This window comes from Gastrolobium bilobum, unplaced genomic scaffold, assembly GCF_033153095.1.
Source record: "Gastrolobium bilobum isolate Gb01-03AN ecotype WA unplaced genomic scaffold, APGP_CSIRO_Gbil_v1 utg10414, whole genome shotgun sequence".
NCBI lineage: Eukaryota > Viridiplantae > Streptophyta > Magnoliopsida > Fabales > Fabaceae > Gastrolobium > Gastrolobium bilobum.
In genome coordinates, this window is record NW_026896288.1 from 35,876 (window position 1) to 49,338 (window position 13,463).

Sequence of the window (13,463 nt, forward strand, 5' to 3'; positions counted from 1 at the left end):
GTAGTTTTTTTTTTTTTTTAGTTTTTCTTTTATCAGTCAAATTTACACGTAATGTCAAATCATAATAGTAGAATGAAAAAGAAGAAAAACATCTGCCCTGTGTAAAATTTGATTCATTGTTTATAAAAATAGATTGGACTGAGTTGATTATAAACCGGTCCTCTTGTAATTTCATGAAGCCGAAATTAAAGATGGTCTTTGTGATGAACAATGGGTTAATAATCCCGACATTGAACCGTCCAAACCATGCACAGTTTGAAGCTCAGTCCATTATGTTGGCCAGCGTGTCTTCCACCACTAGACCAACAGACGGTAACTCATATTACATTTTGTTTTTGAATTTATAGTCAAAAAGGAGAAAAAGAGAGAGAGAATAAGGAAATGGTGATACTCTGAGCCCACTTGCAGCTGATTCACCAACTTATTATTAGAGGACAAAATATATATATATATTTTTGGGGAAGAATTTACACTATTTTCTCGCGGGAGAACATAGTGAAACCTAATGTTCTCCCGGAAGAAGATAGTGTAGTTTGTAAACAAAAAAAGTTTGTAAATATAATCTATCATTATTTCTTTACCCAAATATTTTTTCTGATCCCCTCACATTATTATATTCCACAATGGTGACGTACGTCGTCATTCAAATGCTTGGTGTGAGGTTTATTGGCAATGATCACTCTTGAGCATGAGACTTTCGGACCTTGAGTCTTTTGTATATACTCTTGTTCAGTGTGAAACCAAAAAGTGTTTAGCCCTATTGATAGAAACTGTATTTCAATGTTCAAAGCGGGGATGAAGGTGTTTGACATAGAGATGATCAGAATTCTATCGATCACACACATATGAATCTGAGAGGAAATGTGTGTGAATGGATTGTATTTTCTGTGTGTGTGATCTCCAAAATAAATTGGAACACTGACTAAAATGCCACTGTTCACCAACTTTTTTATCTAAATGCCACGCGAACAGTGTTATTTTCCAATCTGTCACGGAGGCAAGTTCGTTTCCCGGTGTAGCGAACTCGGTTAGATGACGTGTCACGTTTCTAGTGGACACCAACTTGATTTTAACCAAGTTCGCCTACATGCTAGGCGAACTTCATTTTTTTTTTTATTTTAAATTTGATACTTGTTATCTACTAAAAATGTGACACGTCAGCAAACTGAGTTCGCTACATCGGATAGCGAACTTGCCCCCGTGGCAGATTGGAAAATAACACTGTTCGCGTGACATTTAGATAAAAAAGTTGGTGAACAGTGACATTTTAGTCAGAATCCCAAATAAATTGGAGGAAGTTTAGAAAAAAATATTAGCCTGTGTCAAAAATCCGCTTCAAATTTTTTAGCCCCTGCCATCATTTTATTTGTTTTGTATAGCAATCAAATTTTAACTTCTACACATGCCAAATTCTAAAAAGTTTGAAAATCAACTAGTGCCGAGACACTAGTTAGCTCCAATGTGGCTCCGCCATTGATAACAAAGTGGCAGTTGTTAGAGTAATACAGTAATTTTGCAAGTGAATGTGACGATATCAGGCATGATGAGTGTTGATTAACGTGGGAGAGAAAAATTTACGAAAGGCAAAGGCCGAACAAGTGCCCACGCAAGTCCCAACCATTTAGACCTGCGCATAGGATCCAAAGCAAGTCCCAAAACAATTCTCTCAATACTTTGTCAAAGATCTAATTCATCTTATACCAATTGCTATATGTTAAGAGATATATAATATAAAATTATTAATGAAGTCTTACTTAATAGCTCCCGCTATTAGGTTGAAATGATTAATTGTTTATCATGATATTAAAATCTCGAAACTATAGAGTCATGAATTTGATTCTTACCATCTCATTTTATTAAAAAATAATAATTAAATATTGTGAAATTTTTTACATGTACTCATGCATTGTCTTCTTTCATGCCAATAAGAGGATACGTCGTAGAGATATAATATAAAATCATTAATCAATCATTCACTCCAATTACGTAAACCAACTTTGGATTCGTAACTGACGGTAGACTCAAATTAAAATATTATATTTTATATATTATATGAATGAATTTTCATCTTGGAAACAAAATATATTTGCATGGTTAACTGTTTCAGTATAAAAAATATTGATTTTATTTTTAATAGGAACCGGAAGACTAATCTTTTGTATATGATTACTTCAATTCTGATATTTAATTAACCCGTTATTGAAACAAATATAATAATCAATTGCATGTTACTGCTAATTTTAGGTAGCATATTCAAATGCTTGAGGAGGATATCGGGAAGTTTCTCAATATACAACCCTCACCAGTATTTTAGTCACATTCACATAACTAGGAGTGTATTGAATTAAGATTTTAAAATTTTTTTTTAAATTAATTTTTTTTATAAATTTTAAAAGACTATTTAAAATTGGAGGGACTTTAAAGATTTTTTTAAAAGACTTTTTTTACAATCAAGATTTCATAAGATTGGATTTTAAAGGATTTTAATAGAATTTATAAGATTTGAAAGAACAATATGGATTTATAAAATTTTAAAAAATCATATGAATTTTTAACAAACATTCAAAATTACAAGAGTCAATAAAAAAGGAAAAGGCTATACTTACAACCTATTTTTGTTTACAACATTTTACAACCATATCTTAACCGTTGATTCCCGTCAATCAACGATTATCATTCATTGCAAATTAAATATTAATTAATGAGTTTGATTTGCGAAAATAATAACCATTGATTGACGGAAATCAACGATTAAGATATGGTTGTAAAAGGTTGTAAACAAAAATAGGTTGTAAGTATAATCTTCTCCAAAAAAAAAAAAACAAAGAAATGCAATGAAATTAATAAAAAAAGTAAAACTTAATATAATTTTCTTAATCAGTAAAACATAATATAATTTTTAACAACATTCAAAATTACTAAACAACAACTTTTCACATATCTAATGGGTTGAAAATTATTTTCTTCATTTGGTATCAAAGCTATGCATATATGATTATAAGACCCAATTTTTTTAATTATAAAAATAATTCTAAATTTGCATATAGAACCTAAAGTTCATGATAGAATTTTGTTTGGAATTTTTTGTAATTGATCTTGAAAACCTTGGAATTTTTGTTTTACGTGATGAGAGTTTTCTAACCATATATCATATGCATATTTTCGTTGAATATTTTAAGAAAATTTCGAATCTGAAATTTTTGGTTTAATTACATGAAAGTTTAGAAAATTTCTCAAATTTTTTTCAATCGATACATTGAAACCTTAAATTGCTTTGGGACTTTTGAGGAACAAGCTTTTAGTTATCTATTGACAAAAAAATTGTTTGAAATTGTTTCCTATATAGTGAAGGAATTTCGTTCATGAATGTATTGTTACGAAATATAGGGTTCAGATTATGAAAGTTTTAATTTTTCTTTAAATTGATATTGTTTCATTAATGTAAAACGAAAATTGGTTTGAGATTTTTAGTTCCCCTGTTATTCTTTCACTGGTGTATGTTGTTTTTAATACAAAAATCACACGTTTTTGTGTCAAGAAAAACCACGACCCATAGCTTGAAAAATCACTTTTTAAACTTCCAAAATTTCTCCAAAATGGCTAAAAAATATGTTATTTTTGAGATAGATTATATTAAAATCTCGTTGGTTTGTTGTTTCTGGGTGGTTTTGTGATGAAAATAGCTCAAAAATATGTTTTTTTTTTTAATTTTGACGAAGCTCCTATGACGGAACCCAATTTTGAGCAGTCAACCTGCCAAAGGAAGAAGAAAACACTAGAATAGAAGAATCTCAAGAAACCCTAGGGGTTATGGTGAGACTGTGAGAAAGACATCTTATTTATATTTTTCACTAAAAAAACTTACGAAATTTACACTAATAGAAAATTCATTAAAATCGTCGGATTTTTGAATATCACGAGATTGTGAGTCCATTGTTTAAAATCTTGATTGAATACCAACGGATTTGGATGGATTCTAAAATAATCCTTTAAAATCCTAATCGAATATCACGTGACTTTTTTTCAATCCATTAAAATTCTAATCGAATACCAACGGATTTTTTTGTTCTAAAATAATCCATTAAAATCTTTGAAATTTCAATCCAATACACCCCCTAAATTACACAAAAAATTTTAGCAACTCTATGATATTAATTTGACAAACATTTAATTATCAACTTTATACTAATTATGATTTGGCTGTGAAAGTGGTATTATTCTATAAAAGAGTAACTGAGTGATGCACATGAACGTTAGGAATAAAAAAAAAGTTAAATATTGCGCAAAATTGGATTTGATTTAATTATATTTATCTCAAGTCTCAACTGTAGGAAATCTTATATTTATGCGGAAGCGGTTTAGGACCTAGTACATTGGTATGCTTACCGAATCATCTTTGTTTCACAATTACCTCTCGGTGCGCAGGTGTCGTGTAGAATCTTCCCTTGTAGGATTCCTCTTCACGAACAGCTCACCTCAGCGCCGCAGCACGAACAACCTCCTTGAAGCTGGACTGTGGCAGATCTTCCAGACTATCTCTCGAGGAGGATGAGATGGTTGTGTGGGCAACCGTTCAGATGATGAACGTCTGCCTCTTAGGTTTGTTTCTGATGATCTGATCACCTTTGAGGCACAAGAGGAGAAAACTCTGAATATATACGCTTAGGTCTTAGACATAACTCAACCCTAAGCCTCATGGGCTCAAGTTTCACTGAAGCCCAATAGGACTTTAGTGACCAAAAGAGCATATATCCAACAATCTCCCACTTGCTCTTTAAGATACAAACTTGAGTTCGTAAACCCAAGACCATGTAGCCCATAAGTTATCATCATCTGATAATATACCCCATCCCTTGTCTCGAGCTAGCCTGGGGACCTACCATTTGTCATTGATCAAGGCTCCTGATAATCTTTACAAGATTATCTAATTCGGCGCTACTCCACTAAAAGCCCGAACGTGAACTCCAAGATTAATGACCTTTATAACATTAATATGCATTGCCCCTTTATAGAATGTCTATAATTCATTGATTAGTTTTCTGTAACCCAATCAATTATTTATTCCCTTGACTTTGATAATTTCTCTAATGGATTACATGCACTGGCCAGTGTCTTTAATATCCAAGTACCGAAATATATCAAGGGGACATTTCCTATAAATTCCTTGTTGTTTATCTCATAAATACTGATAATCAAATAATCTCACTCCCAAAACACCGAGTTATTGGCCGTCAAAAGATCGGACCTCACCCGTTGGTAAATCAAAGAATGAAAACTATTTGATTACCTATTTATAATAAACTCAGGATTAAGAGCAATCACATAACTATAGTTAACTGGAGATTTGATACCTTATGACAGAAAAACAACCTTAATCAAATCTCTCCTTGATCCTTTCAATGTGAATGTTAATTCACACCAATATTTTACAATGATTCAGACAAAATCATTTCATAAAATATTGCAGCCTGAATAAAGTGCCCAACTTTATTTAACGGCTGTGACTCCATTCATAAATTGTGAGATCCTATGATCATGTCCTCCATGAACGTATCCATATGATCATATACTCCACAATTTGATCCGGACCTTTATGTTTGTAAATAGTGCGCAAAATAAATAAAACCTTATTTATGAAATTCAGAAAATGATTTTATTGTTTCATCGTCTTATTCCAAGAGCACAATGAAACCAATAACTCCCACTTGCTTAATGCAAGTCTGGGATCCTCCTAAGACCCAAAGAAGTAACATGCCTCTCGAACACAAGTTCAGGCAAACTCTTAGTAACTGGGTCTGCAAGATCCACCTCTAATGCTATCTGAGTTTAGTGAAAAACTCATAGCTCGAGGTGTATTTTCTTGAGTCAATATCCACTTGAAATAACTGAATTTTTGAAAACTCAGCTTTTCAAGACTCCCACTAGAATATACCAGCATATAATCTCTCGTTCTCCAAAGATACTTGAGTACATGCTTAACAATAATCTAGTATTCCTCTAGGTTCAAAATGGTACTATCTCACTACTCCCACTACGTGACAGATGTCTGGTTTAACGCCCAACATGATATGTGTGAGTCTACCTTTGCCAAAGCATAAGATATCTTGCTCATGCATTCTTCCTTCTTAGAAGTCTTTGGTCACTCCTTAGGAAGATGAATTCCACATCTGAGAATTATAATTCTTCTCTTAGAATTCTCATGTTGAATTTTGGCAAGAGTTTTGTCAATGTAAGTAGCCTGAGGTGATGCCAACAACTTATTCTTCCGGACTCATAAGAGTTTTATACTAAGAATATAATTGGCTTCCCCAGTACTTCCATACCAAAACACTAACTTAGTCAACTCTTTATGCTTGATATTACCTCCACATTGTTTCTAATAAGGAGCATATCATCCACATAAAGTACCAGAAAAACTACTGTCTTCCGTTGGATCCTTTACATACAAATACACATCATTCATCAAGGTTCTCTCAAAATCAAAATTTTGATAACCTGATCAAAACTGATGTTCCAAGACCTGGATGCTTGCTTAAGACTATGAAATAGACTTTCACAACTTGCATACCGTGTGTTTCTACCCATTTGCTATAAACCCTTTTTGGTTGTAGTATGCAGATATCCTGACATCCAACTCCCAAAATTAAATCTCATAATTGAGACTTATAGCAACCAAGAGAATCTGGATAGACTCAAGCATGGCGTCTGGCAAAAAATGCCTCCAAGCTAGCTTTGAAGTTTCTCACCTTCCTGTCCATCCTCTCTTTGCCTTTTATGTCCACATGCACCTTGTTGGTTTTACCCCTCTTGGTGTTTTTACTAGGACCGAACGGAGTTGAAATACAAGTATTTCATCTCATTGTTCATAGCTTGAGCAACACTTGATCAACAACATTTTCTAGTGCATTATTGTAACTAGTAGGATCAATGTCACTCAACAAGAGACAACTTGAGAGTTAACAAGGTTCTCTCCCACTACGAATGTACTGCACTAGACCTTGTGTATTTATAGGTAAAATAAATAGTGGGTCAAATGATGGATCTTCAATTTCTTGAGGATCCGTTTATCCATGATATTGTTCCTTTACATGTGATACTAATATTTCTACTAGTTTCACTTATATATTATCATGTTGAATTTCCAATCATGGTTCTCTTGTTTGTTCACTTAGAGATATATCTATCCCCTCTTGAACAATCAAGGGAACAGTGGATGAAGCTTCTAGAGATTTTGGAAATTCTTGATCTGAGATAAATCTCATCAAGAATAACCTAACTTAAGAGCTTATAATTTCTCATCTAGTCCTCCTTTAAGAAAATCATGTGAGTTCTCACTTAGATTATCTTGTCCTTAAGACTAAATAAGAAATCATCCCTAGTTCTCTTAGGGTAGCCAAAATGCACTCCTCCATACAAGATTCCATCTTATTTGACTGCTGTTGTAGGACGTGTGCCGTAGCACCCTAAATCCGAATATGGTTTGATCTGAGCTTGCACCCTTTCCATAATTCTTTAGGTGTCTTTACAACAAACTTTGACGGAACCAAGTTAAGAAGGTACATTTCCTTCTCTTAGGCATCTCCCTTGAACAACATTGACAAAGATGAATAACTGAACATGATCTTCACCAAGTCTAGAAATGTTTGATTTTTGCATACTGCAACTTCATTCAACTAATGCGTTCTTAGAGTTGACAGTTACGAAAACTATCCCCTCTTAAATCAGGTAAGACCTGAACTTACCAGACAGGTAGCCAACACTTTAGTCAGACCAAAGTGTTTTTGATTCGAACACCTACATGTTTTTCTGCCTCAGACTTAAACCTCTTGGAAATTTCCAGAAGCTTTAGACTTATGGCGCACTTGGTTCATCTGTCCCAATCCAGAGTAAACATTCATATAATGAAGTACTCATCACCTCTTATGGTCTGAACGCTAAGTGGTCCACATACATTAGTATGTACTAGTTCCAGTTGAATAGTTGCGCAAACCTTTTTGGCCCTTGTAGGATTGCTTGGCCACTTTACCTTCCAAATAGGACTAACATGTAGCTGTTAGTTAAAAGATTCTTGAACTTTCAGTATCTCTTTTAACTAAAACATATTTTCTACTTGAGATAATGTGACTCAATCACAAAGGCCAAAGTTATGTTTCATTTGAAACTTTTATTTCTTTGGTGAAAATCCTTGTTCATCATCCTTTCCATTCAACATAACAAATTTAAAAAGGTTATAGGACATAGGTAATAAAGACTATTTAAACAATGTACCAGAACAAACAAGACGAAGATGAACTTCGAAATGTAACTGAGGAATCAATTGTATTGTCAACCCATGTTTTAACCAAAACAACTAACAAAAATTGAATTCCTCTTGAAATCTGGAACAAATAAACAGTCACCCAAAACCATAGTCTTATAAATAACTTGTCCTACTGCAAATGCAGACACAAGTTCCCATTTTCAAGCTTAAAATATCTATGTCCATTGCTGACAGGCATGCCATGTTTGAACTACTATCAAGAGTAACAAACATAATCAGTGATTCATGAATCAATAATTCATTCACTGATCAGGCCTTGATATGCCCATGTCAGGTTCTTTTCATCACCTCTGGGCAATTTTTCTTTCAGTCTGCACTTGAAGAACTTGCCTTGCGGCTTCTTCATAGCAACTGGTTTGACAACCGATAACCAAGTCATTTTGTTCTTGTTACCACCCTTGGGTTTCCCTTTGGATTTAACAAGACTCTTAGCAAAACCTGCACCGACTGCATTCTGTCTAGCAGAGCTGCTAGACGCAGCAAACATGTCATTAAGAGTCTGAAGCATTTTTACTCCACTCTTAATCATGTACACTTGCTTCTGCAAGTATTTGGAAAGACTGACAATAATATAGCAGCGAACTACCATATCTACCTATGGCCCTCGCATTGTCAGGACAAATTTTAGCTTCCATGTTTTAGAACAATATCAAAAATTTGCTTTTCACTTATTCATAGTTGGTACTATCTAGAGGTTTTCGACTCAAAATCATTTCTAAGATATTTTCTGAAAAACATATAAAGCACACGATTACAAACAAATAATGCAATAAACAAACGAAGTGCAAGTAGATTCTCATAACTACTCTTGTTTATTGTTAACAATCCTTCAGTTTATCTTTACAAGGCTTACGATGGGCAAGTCACTTGTAAAAACCAAAATTGTTATTTGGGCCTTCAGTGCCATTGCCAGAGCCTCGATGGGAGGGTTAACAATTTTACCAAAGTTGAACGTAATTAACCATTGTTTAATTTCAAAATTATCCTTAGTGTCTAAGCATTGCCGACGATGGGCCGTACAATACTTTACTAAAATTTTGAAATTATTAAGATTTAATCTAGTGAAATCTGATTATCCTTATCCGATGGGGCTTCAGCGATAACCATTTCACTAATAAACCCACAAATGGAGCCCGCAAGTTTTAAAATTAATTAATTTTTAAAACCTTCACCCATTCAACATTTTTGTTTGAGAATTTTCATAAGCCCTGTCGAATTCATTGTTTAATTTCAAAATTATCTTTAATAACTTAGTATTATCGACGATGGGCCGTACAATACTTTATTAAAATTTTGAAATTATTAAGGCCCGATAAAATCCAATCATGCTAATCCGTTGGGGCCTCACATGATTATTTTATTGATAGGCCCACAATGCGCCTGGAGGTTAAATTAATTTCTTAATTTAAATCTCCTCCCATAATTATTTAGGTCCAATCTAATAAAATCCAATCATGCTTATTCGATGGGACTTCACATGATTATTTTATTAATGGTCCTTATAATGCGCTTGAAGGTTAAATTAATCTCTTAATTTAAATCTCCTTCCATTCAACATAAGCAACATTTTCAAATTTCCAAGAATTATTTAATTGAGAGTATCCTTTGTTTGATTTCAAAAACTATATAAGTAAGAGCGCCGATAAACGTGCACTAAGCTTAACATAATTTTGAAAGCATTAAGGTCCTGAAATCCGGTCACTTTACGTCAGCGTGTGCTCCAAACAATCATGATACATGAATGTTGTATGCAGCGTGTGTTATTCCATGACCATTTCAGAAAAACCCACAAATTACTCGCAAAATAAAAGAATTCTCTCAAGAAATTTTCTCTAATTATTTTTCTATATTTAAATCATCCAAATAGCTGACTTAATTATTAATCTAGATTGCAACAATCATAATAATTATCATTTATGAGGATAATTTGAAATCAAAATAATTTCCATAACGATTATTTGTCTTGATGTTAATTATCCAAAATTAATTAATTCAATTATTAATCTAGATTTTTAATAAAAATCATAATAATTATTAATTAATTTCTTAGGATGATTTAAAATCAAAATAATCCCATAATAACTATCATACTAGTCGCTGAAGACATAATAGCTATTATGCTCATGCAATCATACAAGTTATGCAACAATATGGCACCACCTATTCTATATGGCATGTTATCGCAATAAAGCATGTTATCAATCATATAATTTATACCAATCAATAAAAGCATTAAATAATAAAACATAATTACTTTAATCCATGGCCTTCCTATTTTAAAGAAAATAAAATAAAATGTTACAACTTTGGAATTCAACTTTCGCCTAGCCCATAGTATCTGTCTCAAGCCCCTTTAGGGTTTCCATGGGCCCAAAGCCCAAAGACCCAATCCTTTGGCGAGAAACCCTAGGACGCGAAAGAGGAACCCTAGCCGTCAGGTCTGCCGCGCCGTCACCCGAAGTCAAATCAGGCTGAAACTCCAGGGGAAGGACCGCCACGTAGAGATGAGTGCACCGCCACCGGAACCGCCCAAAAAGGTGGCCGGACGCTCCCTCACTCTCCCATTCTTTGCCGGAGAATGACGGCCACTCTCAGACGCTTGTGGAGGCGCGTGGTGGAGCGTGGAGTCTCCGATGGCGGTGATCCACCCACCGTTGCGTTCGTCTTTCCGTCATCTTTCCAACCATATATAGATCGCCCCATTCCGAGATTGTTAAGTCCTCGAAAAGTCTCCGACAGTGCTGACTGCGCATCTTCCTCGCGATTTCTCGATCTTGAATTTTTACAAAATATTGAAAAATACACAGAAATTCCAAAAATAAACAAAAACAGCAAGGAGGAAACCTAATCATATGGGATTAGCCTCCTTGTTACAAATCGAGAAATACACGAGAGACCCTAACAATGGATTAAAGCATTTTTACCGATTAAAATTTAAACCTTTATGAAAATGAATTATAAAATACACATGCTAGATTCATACCATAATCCTAGAACCCTAGGTGCCACATTTCAAGAAGCAAAACTAATTACATGAATAGTGAAACTAGATTCACATACCAATGTACAGCCAAGGCTCTGATACCAATTGTAGGAAATCTTATATTTATGCGGAAGCGGTTTAGGACCTAGTACATTGGTATGCTTACCGAATCATCTTTGTTTCACAATTACCTCTCGGTGCGCAGGTGTCGTGTAGAATCTTCCCTTGTAGGATTCCTCTTCACGAACAGCTCACCTCAGCGCCGCAGCACGAACAACCTCCTTGAAGCTGGACTGTGGCAGATCTTCCAGACTATCTCTCGAGGAGGATGAGATGGTTGTGTGGGCAACCGTTCAGATGATGATCTTCATGTAAACTTGATATAGATTTGTACAAATCTCTTCGACCCAGATTCCTCTTGAATCACCAATAAAATTAAAGTGATTTCTATAGTAAAAAAATTCAGCTAGAAAAAGTGGGAGGGAAGATTACATTTATGACTTCCACTAATACAATGAGTTGTTAGAGATATTCGATGCTTCCATCAAGGTAGACTTCGTCATCCCAGTGAATAAATCGCTCATAGTAATCTAGCTAGAATAAGATGCCATACTAAATTCTATACCCCTTTCCTCCATTATGTATGCGTACGGTTTATTTCTCAAACAATAATCTATGTATTCTGTGTACAGACTTAATTCAAACTTGGGTATAAAGCATTAGTGGAAAATTCTTGGAATATGATGCTCTCGACTTTGGTTCTATAAATTAATAAAGAATTCTCTAGAAAAATTTGATGGGAAGGAATGTCGACCCACTTTAATTAGTTAGTTATACAAATTTTCCATGCTGTCTCCTTTGACATGGATAAGATTTTAAGTTAAGTAACCATCATTTCATTATCCATCTTGCACACATGCCTAGTGATGATTCAGTACTTTGGGCATATACTAATATACTCTTTTCCTATATATACTGCAAAGGTTCTAACATACATGCGTTAACTTAGCTTAACACTACATTATTTGCCACATGGGGTTTCATAGCGAGTATATGCTGTATTCTTTGCATCTTGCAATGTATTATAATTTTTCCCTTAATGCCTACCAAGAGGTTCGGATTCCTCTACAAATGTTAGAAACCATTGAATTCTAGAGAGAACACATAAATGGGCAGGTTGATTTTGACGTATAATGAGAAATATAATAACTAAATGAATTGCACTATATATGTCGGGGCTAATTAAATTTAATATCTTCTCTATGCATACAAAAAAAATAAATAAATAAATATCTTCTCTATGCCCATTGAAGCAGAATATTAGTGAATAAAGCTTACATTCCTATGAAATGAGAATGTTCGTTATTTGAGCACATGGTGTCAATTCATATATAATTCATTTATTCTGGTTAGGATTTGGATTCGCCTGACGTTTGGAGAATAATCCAAATCTTTATGACAATTCCAAGTTATTATATATATATATATATATATATATATATATATATATATATATATATATATATATATATATGGTAAAATCATTTCTGCAGTCGCTTTACATACAACAACGACAAGCGTATGATTATGATTTCTCACATTTAATGCTTTCATCCTTTGTATGATTATGATTCTCCGCATTTAATGCTTTTAAGCATATATATGGCAAGTGTTTGATTGCTGCACGTATAGCAGCTCAACAATCAAATACTTGCCATATATATGCTTGAAAGCATTAAATGCGAGAAATCACAACCATACAAAGGATGAAAACATTAAATGTGAGAAATCATAACTATACACATGTCGTTGCTGTACGTAAAGCAGCTGCAAAAATAATTTTAGCACACACACATATATATATATATATATTAACATATATATGAATATTGTTATATATATGTGATAAATATTGTCTATGTATATATTTAAATGGAAAAATGTTTTGTGCTTTTAAAAGATCTAAGTTATGTCATTTTACTTCTTTTAACTATGTACTTCGGGGAGTAATAGTTATAATATTAAAGTTGTATTTTTTTTTACTTTTCACAATAGCCGACAATTTCTGAAGAAAGAGAAAAAAAATATAACTTTAATATTATACTATATACTTCCTGAAGTACATAGTTATAAAGAGATAAAAGGACACAACTTAGGTTT